The sequence below is a fragment of the Lycium barbarum genome, chromosome 10 (assembly GCF_019175385.1).
Source record: "Lycium barbarum isolate Lr01 chromosome 10, ASM1917538v2, whole genome shotgun sequence".
In the NCBI taxonomy this organism is placed as follows: Eukaryota; Viridiplantae; Streptophyta; class Magnoliopsida; order Solanales; family Solanaceae; genus Lycium; species Lycium barbarum.
This window is the reverse complement of record NC_083346.1, coordinates 38,323,751-38,336,045: the sequence shown is the minus strand read 5'-3', so window position 1 is coordinate 38,336,045 and position 12,295 is coordinate 38,323,751.

Sequence of the window (12,295 nt, the reverse complement as noted above, 5' to 3'; positions counted from 1 at the left end):
ATCAGTATAAAAATTCTTTACATTGTATCAGTGTATTAAATTTTACTAATCTTGGGTAAGAAAATCACAAACAAATTCCGTTTGTCTCATTATAAAAACTGCATTATCTTTTATTTTTGTCCTTCTTCTTCATACACTATACACTATAATGCTTTGAAGAAGTAGGTCTTAAATTTCGAATATAAAGGGTATTGTTGAATTTTTTTAAAAATATTGGCAAATCGTTGTTGTTGCAAAATGAGTTTGTTAGATTCGTTGTTGTTTTAACAAATTGATGATTAGAGTTTGTTCTTTTTGTTGTGCAACTATTCACATTTTATTACCAAAAGTGTCAATATACAGCTCAAGAAAAGAAAATAACAGAAACTAGAACCAAAACTGTCGATCACCAGTAGGACAGGCCCTAGCTAGTGATTCTCTACTCTACCACCATTACTCTTATTCTTCATCAGCTAAACAGGGTAAGTATTGAACCTAGTCACACTTTGTCGCAGCCTAGCATTCAAATTTGCTTTCACAAGTACCTCTTGAACTATCATCTCTGGTTCTTTTTTGGATTTGGAATGCCATATGATTGCTTTCTATTCACAACTTGTACACAGTAGTTGCAAGAGTCATTCTATGCACAGTAGCAGTACATTCCTTTCCATTGAACCCAGCTTCACAACATAGGAGTTCATCATTCCAAGGTTGTGTACTCCTATTTATACTTTGCCAGATCAACAATTTCCCCTATACATAAGCTGATACTGAACACTTGAAGAACATGTGATCAATGTTTTCAGGTTCGGTACCATACAGAGAACATAATGGACTAAGCGACATTCCCTAACTAATCAGTCCATCTTTTATATAGAGTCTCCTATGGGTGGAAAGAAATAGAATGAAAATCCATTTAGGAAATCCAGGGTTGTTGCAAGTGAGTCTTCTCCAGGACACCTTGAGATATGCTCCATACAATCTGGAATACATCTTTTTTATTGAGAAACTTTGTATATCGGTGAGTACTATTTCATCCATACCTGCTTCCTCAATGTACTTATGAACTTTTAACACCTTCTGGACAATCCAGCTAACCTGCTTAGTTTTTTCGCCCTAGAGTGATTCCCTTTTCCCATAGAAGATATGTACCAACTTGATCCATAAGACATTTTTTTTCCTGCACAAATTCCACAATAGTTTGCACAAAGCTTTTTTATTCCATACATACATGTTAATCATGTTTAGTCCACTTACAGTGTGTGGCAAGCATAATCTTTCCCATGTAGTGAGAGCCTTTTTTTACAGCTTAACTCCACCAGTCCATAAAAATGTTCTGCAGATCTTTATATAGTTTCCATGATCTTCTTGGGTAGTTAAAATAATTGTGACCAGTAGGTCTGTACGGAAACAACACAACTTTCAATAGTTATAATATCCCTGCATATGATAAAAATTTATTTGTCCAAGATGTCACTCTACCTAACATCTTATCTAACAAGGGTTGGCATTACACAATAGATAACTCTTTGTGCTCCGAGGCACACCTGGGTATTTAATAGGCAATTCTCCTCTCGGCATGCCTGTGATCTCTAAGATCTAGTCTTGTACCACTTGTGTCACCCTCCAAAATAAATGGAGCACTTGTTAAGATTAGCCTGAAGTCCAGAAGCATTGCTTAAAGAGCTTGACATAAGTGACATCCCTTTTGCTGAATAATAGTAAATCATCTACAAATCTCAACTGAATAATCTCCAACCTAGAACATTTAGGATGAAATTGGAATCTTCTGTCATGGTGCAATGGTTTGAGCAATCTGTTGAGATATTCCATAACTATCACAAACAGGTAAGGCTACATGGAATCACCTTGCCTGAGACCTTTGCTAGCATCAAATGGAGGGATGTGATGACACTCTATTAATAATCATGGAATAGGATACTGTAGAAATGCATCTCATGATCTTCTGAATAAAAGTCTCAAAAAATTATAAGTTGGTAAATACTTGTTCAAGGAACACCTATTCAAGTGAGTCATAGGCCTTCTGTAGATCAACTTTCATCATTCATCTTACTAAAGTGTCTTTTCTAGCCTACCCCTTGACCAACTCATGGCTCAAGATAATGTTATCTCATATTCTTCTTCTATGGTGAAAGTAGTTTGACTACCATCTATAAGCTTATCCGTAACTCCACTCAACCTTCTTGTAATGACCTTGAAAATGATATTTATCACATTGCAACAAGATATGGTCTATATTCTTTAATGGATGCAGGGAGTTTAACCTTGGGAATCAAGGTGACATCAGTATAGTAACAGGTTTGTAAATGCTAGTTCAATTAAAGAAATCTAGAACTGCCAAAATTACTTCATCACCGGTTGTACTGCAATCCTTCTTATAGAAAAAGGCATTGTACTCATCACTTCCTGGGGCTTTGCCGTCATCAATGTCTTTAATAGCCGCAACCACTTCTTCCTTGCTCACTGTTGCAACCAAACATAGTTGCTGGTCCGTTGTTAAAACTTTGCCTCACTGCATTACATTATTTCTAATGCTAGGGAGTTGATGAGTTGTTGTACCTAAAAATGTCTTATAGAACCCATTGATTTCTGAATATCTCTATCCCTTTCGAGTGGTTTCCCATCCATATCAGTTAAAGTTCTAATGTGGTTTTGTGCCAGTCTATTCTCTAAACAAGCATAAAAGTAGGGATCTCCAAGTTTAAGCCAGTTGACCCTTGCCTTTTGCCTCATAGCACTTTCCTTAATGCCATGTCATTTCTCCAATTCACCTTTTACAATTTTCTCCTCAACATGCAGTGATTGGTGATCAAGAACTTACCCCATCTAACTTTGGATTAGTTTCAGTCTACTTCTCAAGTCTGTGATTCTATGAGCTATGACTTGAAACTCAGTGGATTTAGCTGCTTCAAATGGTATTTTAGGTTGCCCAGTTTTCTCTATAATTTCATTCGGTTGTTAGCAATACCTCCCTTAGCCCATTTCTGATGCACAATAGTCTGGAAGGTTGGGTGATCTGCTATAATTAAAGAACTTAAAGGGCTTAGGACATGTTTTTTGCTTATCATTCAAAGATAGGCACAAAGATGATAATGATCAGAGAACTTATGCTCCATGAGAACCACTTCAAGATTACACCACGTTTGTGCCCAAACTGAATTCTCAAGTCCTCTGTCTATTCTACTAAATACACATTTGTTTGTCCAAGTAAAGGTTCTCTTCACTGCCTTAAGTTCTAGCCACATCTTGTATAAAATCACTGAAGTCACTAATCTCAATAGCTTGTACAAGAGAACCCACCAGTCTATCCTCAATGTATACGATGGCATTGAAATCCCCCACAATTAACCAAAAACTAGTCATTGTTTGAGCTATGTTCAGTAAATAAAGAGTCTTTGTATCCTGATAAAAACATTTATTAGACCCATATATCCTAACCATTCCATGGATGAACTGAGCCTGCATCAGTACCATTGAGAAATCACAACAATTGAGATCCCAAAATAGCCAACCCTCCATCTATCAGTATGGTTGTAGTTAAATACAGCTTGTCATCCAGGTACTACCTCGTGGACTATTTTTTTGCTACTTTCCTCATCACTTGGTGTTCAAAAATAGCTATCATATCCATTTTATTCTCATTAATAAACTTTTTTAGTTCTTTTTTCTTATAGGCTTTATTAAACCCTCTAACATTCCATGTTACCATTTATATATAGTTGAGTCTTGCCTCTATTATCTCATGGCCCCTCAGCACTTGTTGTGCCAAAGGTCATTAATTCTTTGTTAACCATTGCAGCCAATGGGCTAAATACATTAGCCATGCCAATATGATCAACACTCTTATTCCTGAGTTGCTTCAAAGTAGAGGTATTTTTAGCTGCTACCCAACCCCCATGTACATTGTCTTGTGCTGGATTGACAACCTTTGCAACCTTTCTGACTATAGACACCTTTGCTGGAGGCTCTACAGTCTTTGTTGTTGGACCAGTAATAACATATTTGCTAGTCTTCCCCTGTCCAAGCTGAGTATTAAAATTAGTAGCGACACCAATTTGCTCATTCAACCTAGGCATCCTCATTTGCCTTAGCAATCCCTTTACCAGTAACATGTATAGTTAGCACTTGGATAGGTTCTTATATTGGGACTCCATTCACCTTAGCACTACTTGTGCTAGCACCCATATCATTAACTTGGGTTTGCTCTCGTTGCTCAGCATTCTTCTGCCAAATTTGCTTCACTTTAGCCCTGGATGTGTTCCCCTTTACAATAGGTGCAACCGGTTTAGGTTCTACATTTTCTTCACATACATGTCCAATTTTCAAATATTTTCGGCAATAGCTTGGTTTCCAGTCATATTCAACATCCTACTCAAATATTGTCCCTTCAGGATCCTGCACTTTCATTGTATCTGGAAATTTCCTAGTGACATCCATTTCTATTAGTATACTACCATATCAAAACTCTTTGAATGCTAGTAGTACATTCATCAGCATAGATAGGTAGTCCTAGTACACTACCAATTCAATTCAGTGTATGTTTTCCCCAACAATTCATAGGAATATTAGGTAGTTGGATCCACAATGGAATGGTTCATATTTGTAACAACCCGCTAGGTCGTTATGTGCGTTTGGACCATTTTACCCCTGCCCATACATTTCTAAGACTAGGTGTGAGTCTAATAGAAACATGAATAGTTGGAATTATAAAATAAAGGCATTTGATTCGATTTGTGCACTTGTTTAAAAACTTGACTTATTTTCGTTGGGGGTTTTACTTAGTAAATTAGACCTCCGTTGGGAATTCTGAGGCCACGAGTGAGTTCGTATCGTGTTTTTACATACGTGTGCATGTCTAGTTTGTATGAATAGGGCCTGGGATTGATGTTGGGATTTGAGGTGAAAAACTAGTGAAAAATCAGAGGTCACTAGTTTGGATACGATCCCTGCAGCGGGAGGGATCGCTGCAGTGGGAGGGACCGCTGCAGCGAATCCGCCATAGTAGGGCGCCGGTCACCGCCGCAGGATTCTGGAAATTAGGGAAAGTCCGCCATAGTGGGTGGTGCTACGACGTGATCTTGACCACTAGGGCAAGTCAGGCTAGTTAATGAGGTCTACCATAGCAGTGGTATTTTTGGCTACAGCGAGACCGCTGCAGCGAGACTAATGACCATTGTAATGGTCGACGGGAGATAGAAACCCACTTTTATAGTGCAAAATTCGAGTCTTTAAGTCATATAACTCCAAAAGCAGTTCCCAAGAAAGTAAGAGGCAATTTTCCTAAGGTTGGGTGGATTCTTCTTTGAGGGTAAGTCTTAATCCTTTCCTTGTTCATTCTCTTGTCATCTTTAAGTTCATATGCTAGTTAAGGTTCTCTTATGGTGAGTGAAAAGACTAGAGCCCTAAAATTAGTAAACCCTTTAATAATTGAGGGGTTGTTGATTTTATTGTTGTTTAATTATCTAGGAGTGTAGGTGATCACTTTCTTGGATGGGAAATTGATTATTTATGATGAGAATTGTGTATTAAGACTTAGGGTTCCACCAAAAATGGGAACTTTGGCCTAAAATCTGTTTTGAAAGGGGTAAATTGATTAGAAACCCATAAATTGGAGGATTATGATTGTTGGGATTGAGATTATGATAAATTCACCATTAGATGATGGTTTCACCTATTTGAAATGGGTAGAAATATGTTACACCTCGAAAAATTTTATGTCATTGCGCAGTAAATAGTCTAACGTAGGGTAAGATGTATATGATGTCCCCACAAGCAAGAAGGGGTACTTAACAATTTTAATTAAGATTCCAAAGACATTTGAGGCAAGAGAGGAAAGTTCGTTGAGGAAGGTGAAGTATAAGTCATGTTTTGGAAAGGTTTTGCATAGTACCGAGCTAATGTTGATTTAATAATGTTTTGAGAAAGAGTTATAATGCTCCTTAAATTGCTAATGAAGTGTTAAACAAATGTTAAGAAGGTCCCATAAGGATTGGAGATCAAACGGAACGACCAGAACAAGTCGGAAGGAAGGTGAGTTATACGACCCATTATACGGTCCGTATAACTTTATACGGTCCGTATAATGGTCCGTATAATAGTCACAGCGAGGGGTGATCACTGGAAGCATTATACGGTCACTTATACGGACCGTATAAAATTATATGGACCGTATAAGTGTCCGTATAATTCATGTCGGGCAGCTTTGTCCATTTCATAAATATAAGACCTAAGGTTATTATTTTCATTTCTCATTTCCTCCTCACTTCTTGAAACCTCTAGAACACTCCATACATCTTATGAACACAAATCCAAGAGAGATCAAAGATCAAACACCAATAATTAGTGGAATCAAGTGCAAGGATACTAACTAGAGTTAAAGGAAGCCAATAATCTCTTTGGTGTTGAAGTAGGGTTTTCTCCAAGTGTAGTATTTTCCTCCACAGCCCATTCCTACATAATCAAAGGTGAGTTTTGTATTCATTTTACGTTAATAAGAGTATTGAATGATTGAATAACTTGGATTGAGGACGAAAGTAGAGTATGGAAGTTCAAATATGGAAATAAGGGTATTCTTAAATAGTAACTTGACATAAATTATGATTCTTGACATGCCATGAGTAAAATCTTGTTGTGAATGATACAAATGGTGTTAAGGAAGTATGATATGAGAATGGATACAGTATTGTGCCATAGTTATGGTTATGAATGATTTTGATAGAGAATGTTGAGAATTGAATAATGTCTAGCTTGATGAAATTATTAAATATGATATTGTGAGTGTTATTATTGATGATTGGGAGTTGTATATTAGATGGAGAAAGTTGTAGAAACAAAGGAAGTGCTGCCGAATATTCGTCAGCCCTTAGTCGTCGTAGCTTAGCTTCAAGTATGTTTCCGGTTATCTAATCTTAGTACGAATTCTTTTGATTGTAGAATCGTGAATTTGGAGGGAAACGTTTAGTCGGCGAAGTTAGAGAGACGTAAAGGTATGTAAGGCTAGCCCTTCCTTCAAAGGCATGATTCTTATATATTGTGATTTCCTTCCGGTAATTCCCATGACCTTCTTACATCCCAAAAGATGAAAGTTAAAGATTCTTAAGAGCTCCTTATGAGATAAAGATGAGATATGTTCCATGATAATGATGCTATTTATAGATTCTGAAGCCTATGAGATGATGCTCTCATGAGCTTGATAATCCTATCTTTATGACTTCATTGGTGTTATTTCTTGTTGTTGTCTCACCTCATGAGATTAGTTCCTTCAAGGTGATACGTAGCAATGATGATTATTCCATAATGTAATAGGAGGTTCCCGATCTTATGTCACTCCGATAGAGTTATAGCTTTTACTTGAGCTCCCATGCATGCCTCATATTATGTATATGTATGATTACACCGCGCCTATGTGGCCGGGCAGTCACTACTACGACAGGCATAGTGGGCAGCTATGATGATGATGATTACACCATGTCTATATGGCATGGGCAGACACCACTAGTGGGCGGCTTGAAATGTGTACCCCGGAGCGGGCTAATGATGATCACACCGTACCTATATGGTCGGGCAGTTACATATATATATATATATATATGCTTACATGATATGATGTTGATTACTATATAAGTTAGCATGCATGACTCCGCCTTAAGAGGCAATCAGTTACAGGTTATCCCTTTATCCTATATTCTCGCATCTCTTTATTATGTTATTATGTATGCCTTACATACTCAATACATTGTTCGTACTGATGTCCTTTCTTTTTATGGACGTTGTTCATGTCCACAGGTAGACAGGGAGGCGGCCCAGATCCTTAGGAGCTATACCAGCTTGTATAGGAGCACCCCACTACTCCGGAGGTGCTGTTTATTGATGCATTCTTTTGTGTTCATATTTGGGTATGACGGGGTCCTGTCCCGTCCTTATGTCTCAGTACTCTAGTAGAGGCTTGTAGATGCATATGCGTGGGTAGTAGATGTCTCATGAATACGCCAGTGTATATTTTGTATATCATTTTTGGTAGCCTCGTGGGCAGATGTATATATGTCTATATGTTTTGTAAATGTTGATGACTGTCTCATGATGAGTTTCGTGTTGGGAATAGTGTATGTTCAGGTTGAGTTTGATGGTAAGTATGATAGGCGGTGCTCGATAGGGTAGGTCAGGGTACCCGTCATGGCCTCTAGTCGGGTCGTGACAAAATAATTGAGTCTTCTTCCCCAATTGTTGTTCTTATTTTGATTAGATGGTCTAATGCTTACGTAGCGTTATATTGCTTGACTTTGACCGTCCCGAAGCATTACGGAAGGAGAAAGCTCTAACGGAGTAGCTTGCTTTGCTCCAGTTCTAAACCTGAGATAGGTTATCGTTTAATTTAGTTAGACTTTGGTTAGTTGATTGTATATGTAGTAGAATTGATGGAAGAAAGCATGATTAGGTCTTCAAACATGACGTCTAGTGTGGGCTTGTCATCATTATTTTGCGTACCGAAACCTGAGGTGAAATTGTTGTGTTATGAGAAGGAAGGAGTCAATATATACTATTCTTGTTGATTGAGATGGTTGTATGTTCATGCTTTGTTGAGTTGATTATCTGAGTCCTGTTATGACTTGTGGCTTAGTGCCTAACATTTATTGCCATTGAATTTATTGACTGATCATAGTCCATATTGACTGTTGGATTGGAAATACGTTCAGATGCATATTGTGATTAGACACAGAGATATAGATATAAAGGCACATTTGACAGTAGGTGAGGATGTGGCCTAAATAACGGCTCGTGATTCGAGGTCAGTTCCGAAGCGAGTGGTATATGGACACCATGGGTCCCTTGCAGGTCATGACTAATGAGTGAAAATAGCTGTTGGTATATGTGTACGATTAAGATACTATCATTGGTTGCATTGCATTGGACTTATCTTATTCTTGTGATGCATTGTTTATTTGTTAATGATTGACTCTTGATATTGTTGTGTTATTGTGCCTATCGTGTTGATTCTATGAACATATGCATGATACAACCTTAGTCGGCATACGATATCTACCAGTACATAGTGTTTATACTTATACTACCTTGCTGCACCTTTTTTGAGTGCAGATTGTGTGCTAGAGACTTCTTCCAGACCTCACATCTAGCTTGAGGCTATTTCCTGTCCAGATCAGAGGGCGAGCTCCTATCCATGCCATGACGCCTGAAGATCTTTCCTATTCTGATGTCTATTTCATTTCAGACATTTATGTTATTTCCGTAGCTCTTAGTTCTTAGACAACTTTATGTTTTAGAGTCCTTGCACGATGACTTTCGAATTTTGAGGTTGTAATAGTTAGACTTTCGCATCTTTATTTTATTTAAGGCATGACTAGATAGTTCATGGTTTTATTTCTTGTTATTGATTTATAACTGGTTAAATGAATGAATAATTTGTTAGGGGATGGTTCACCCACTCAGGGGGTTTGTGTTGTTGCCGTCACGACGGGTTGATTTGTGACAAAATTGGTATCAGAGCCCTAGGTTCGTTGATCTCGTTGTATAAGGACATGTCTAGTAGAGTCTTGCGGATTGGTAGGGAGACGTCTGTACTTATCTTCGAGAGGTTACGGGACACTAGGAAAATTTAAGTTCCTTCTCTCTTTCGTGCTACTTAAATCCAATTAGTATTTGGATGATTCAAATTGGTATCTTACTTTTCTTTCTATTATCTCACAGATGGTGAGGACTCGTGTGAGAGCAATCGTGGATGAGGTACCCGAGTTGGCCGTTGGGGTCGCAGCTTATGGCAGAGGTCAGGTTAGAGGCGGTGGACAAGGTAGATGCCGGGGAGCACCACCAGCCTGGGGCCGGGCTCCTGCAGCTGGTCAGGCTCATGCTGGATCCCTCGAGCCTTAGGTAGTTTCATATGAGGCAGCAGAGTTTTCTGCAACACCAGCTTAGCCAGAGGTAGTGTCTCTCCAGTGTTGACAAATGTTATGGGTCGAGTGTTGAGCCTGTTGAACGGTTTGACTGAGGCAAGTGTGTTACCAGCCGTTCCAGCTAGCCAGGGTGTGAGATTAAGTGATCAGGCGCTAGACAGAGTCCGTGCTCCAGGGGCGCAGCATGCTGCCGCTGTGGCCCCATGTTTAGATGAGGTTCCGGGACCTGAGGTATTTCCTAGACCAGTGGCAGGGTCGGTGATGACTAGTGAGGAGCATGATTTGTTTTGGAGGTTTACTAAGATGAAGCCTCCAGTTTTCTATGGCACTGAGACTGAGGATACTTACGAGTTTATTATTGATTGTCACGAGAGGCTTCATAAGTTGGTGGCGGTTGATAAGATGGTGTTAAGTTCCTGACCTTCCAGCACTTAGGTGATGCCAAGTTGTGGTGGAGGGCTTATGTGGAGTGTAGACCAGCTGGGTTGCCTCGGTTGACTTGGACTCAGTTCTATTTAGTATTTTTGAAGAAGTACATTCCGCGTACTATGAGGGATAAGAGTTCAGTGACATTGAGTAGGTAATTCGTCAGTTGCTGCATATGAGGTCCGATTCCATTCTTTGTCTCGTTATGCTCTCCAACTATTTCCTACTGAGGAAGAGAGAGTTAAGAGATTTGTGAAAGGGTGAAAGGGTTTAACACTGCTCTTCAGCTTGTGGCCTCAGGTTCTTCTTTCCAGGAGGTGATGGATCATGTTAGGACCGTCGGAGGTGTTAGTGTTACACCTTGGAAAAAAATCCCCCGTATATGTACAGTGAATAGGCTAACAGAGGACATAGCGTATACGATGTTTTGACGAGTAAGAAAGAGTATTAGATGACCCTCAACGAGATTTTAAAGGCATACAATGTAAGGAGAGAAAGTTGTTAAGGAAAGTGAATCATATGTTGTGTAGAGGATAAGAATAACGAGCAACGATTTGGTGATGGCACAAGAATGTTTTATAGATGAGTGATAACGTCCCTTAGGTTGGTATTGAGGTGTTAAACAAGTGCCAAGAAGGTTCCATAAGGATCGGAGATCAAACGAGACAACGAGAATGAAAACGGAACCACTGGGCATTATACGGTCCAACCTACGGACCGTATAAATTATACCAGCCGTAGATGGGACCGTATAATTGGCCAAAGAGAGGGTCAGCCACTGGACCAAATTTACACCCATACATACGGTCCGTATAAATAGTACGGACCGTATGTTGGTCCGCATAATAATGGTCGGCCAGCTTTTGCATTTTTAAATATAAGGGACCCTTTCATTTCATTTTCCATCTCATTCACTCTCCACACCTCTAGAGCCATCTAGAACACTCTCCACCCTTCCACTACAAGAGAAATCAAAGGGAAACTAAGATCATCAACACCAAATCCTTGAAACAAAGTGTATGAAATTTTATTGGGAGTCATCTTCTCCAAGAAATCTCAAAGGGATTGAAATAGGGTTTTGACATAAGATAGTATTGTTGCTCAAGACTTGTTCCACCATCATCTAAGGTATGTTTCATGACCTTATCACGTTGTTTAAGGTATTAGGAGATTTAGAAGCTTGAATTATAGAAAGACATGGAAAATGGGTCTTGAATGAGTGAATAGTGCCATAATTGAGTGATAGCTAGGTTGGATCATGAATGTTGGTGTGATATGATTATGAATACGTTGTAAATGATGTTTAGGTCATGAAATAAGTATTATATACAAGGAAATGCGATAACGAGCTATAACCATAAATGTGAAGAAATTGGAGAGAAATGATGGATTTTGTTTAAAGTATATGAATGATGATTGTTTCTTGCAATATTATGAGTGTTGTTGTATATGTTTGGGAGTTGAAATAGCACATGGGGAAAGTATTAGAGACAAAAAAGTGCTGCCCAATTTTCCCTAGAAATAACGACACGTTCTTATAGTCGATTAACTAACGTTAATACGAATTCTCTCTTGAAGGTAACGATGTGATATCGAAGGAGAACAAGTGAGCGATAGCTTAGTTAAACGACAAAGGTATGTGAGGCTAGTCCTTTTCTTCCATGGCATGAATCCTATGACATGATTCTTCTTTCATCCTCATGATTCTCCTACATTCCTAAAGGCTAAGAGTCTAAGATCATGAATAATTATACGAGATAAGAGCAATGTTATGAGTTTAGTAGTGATATGATGTTATTCCTTGCTTACACTCATCTCATACATTAGTCCCTTCGAGGTGAGGCAGAATGGTTATAAATGTTCATAATGGAATCGAGGGTTCACGACCTTCTGTCACCTCGATAGAGTATAGTTGTTCTAGTGTCTTTATGCATATATTACGATGAGCATATATGATGAGCATG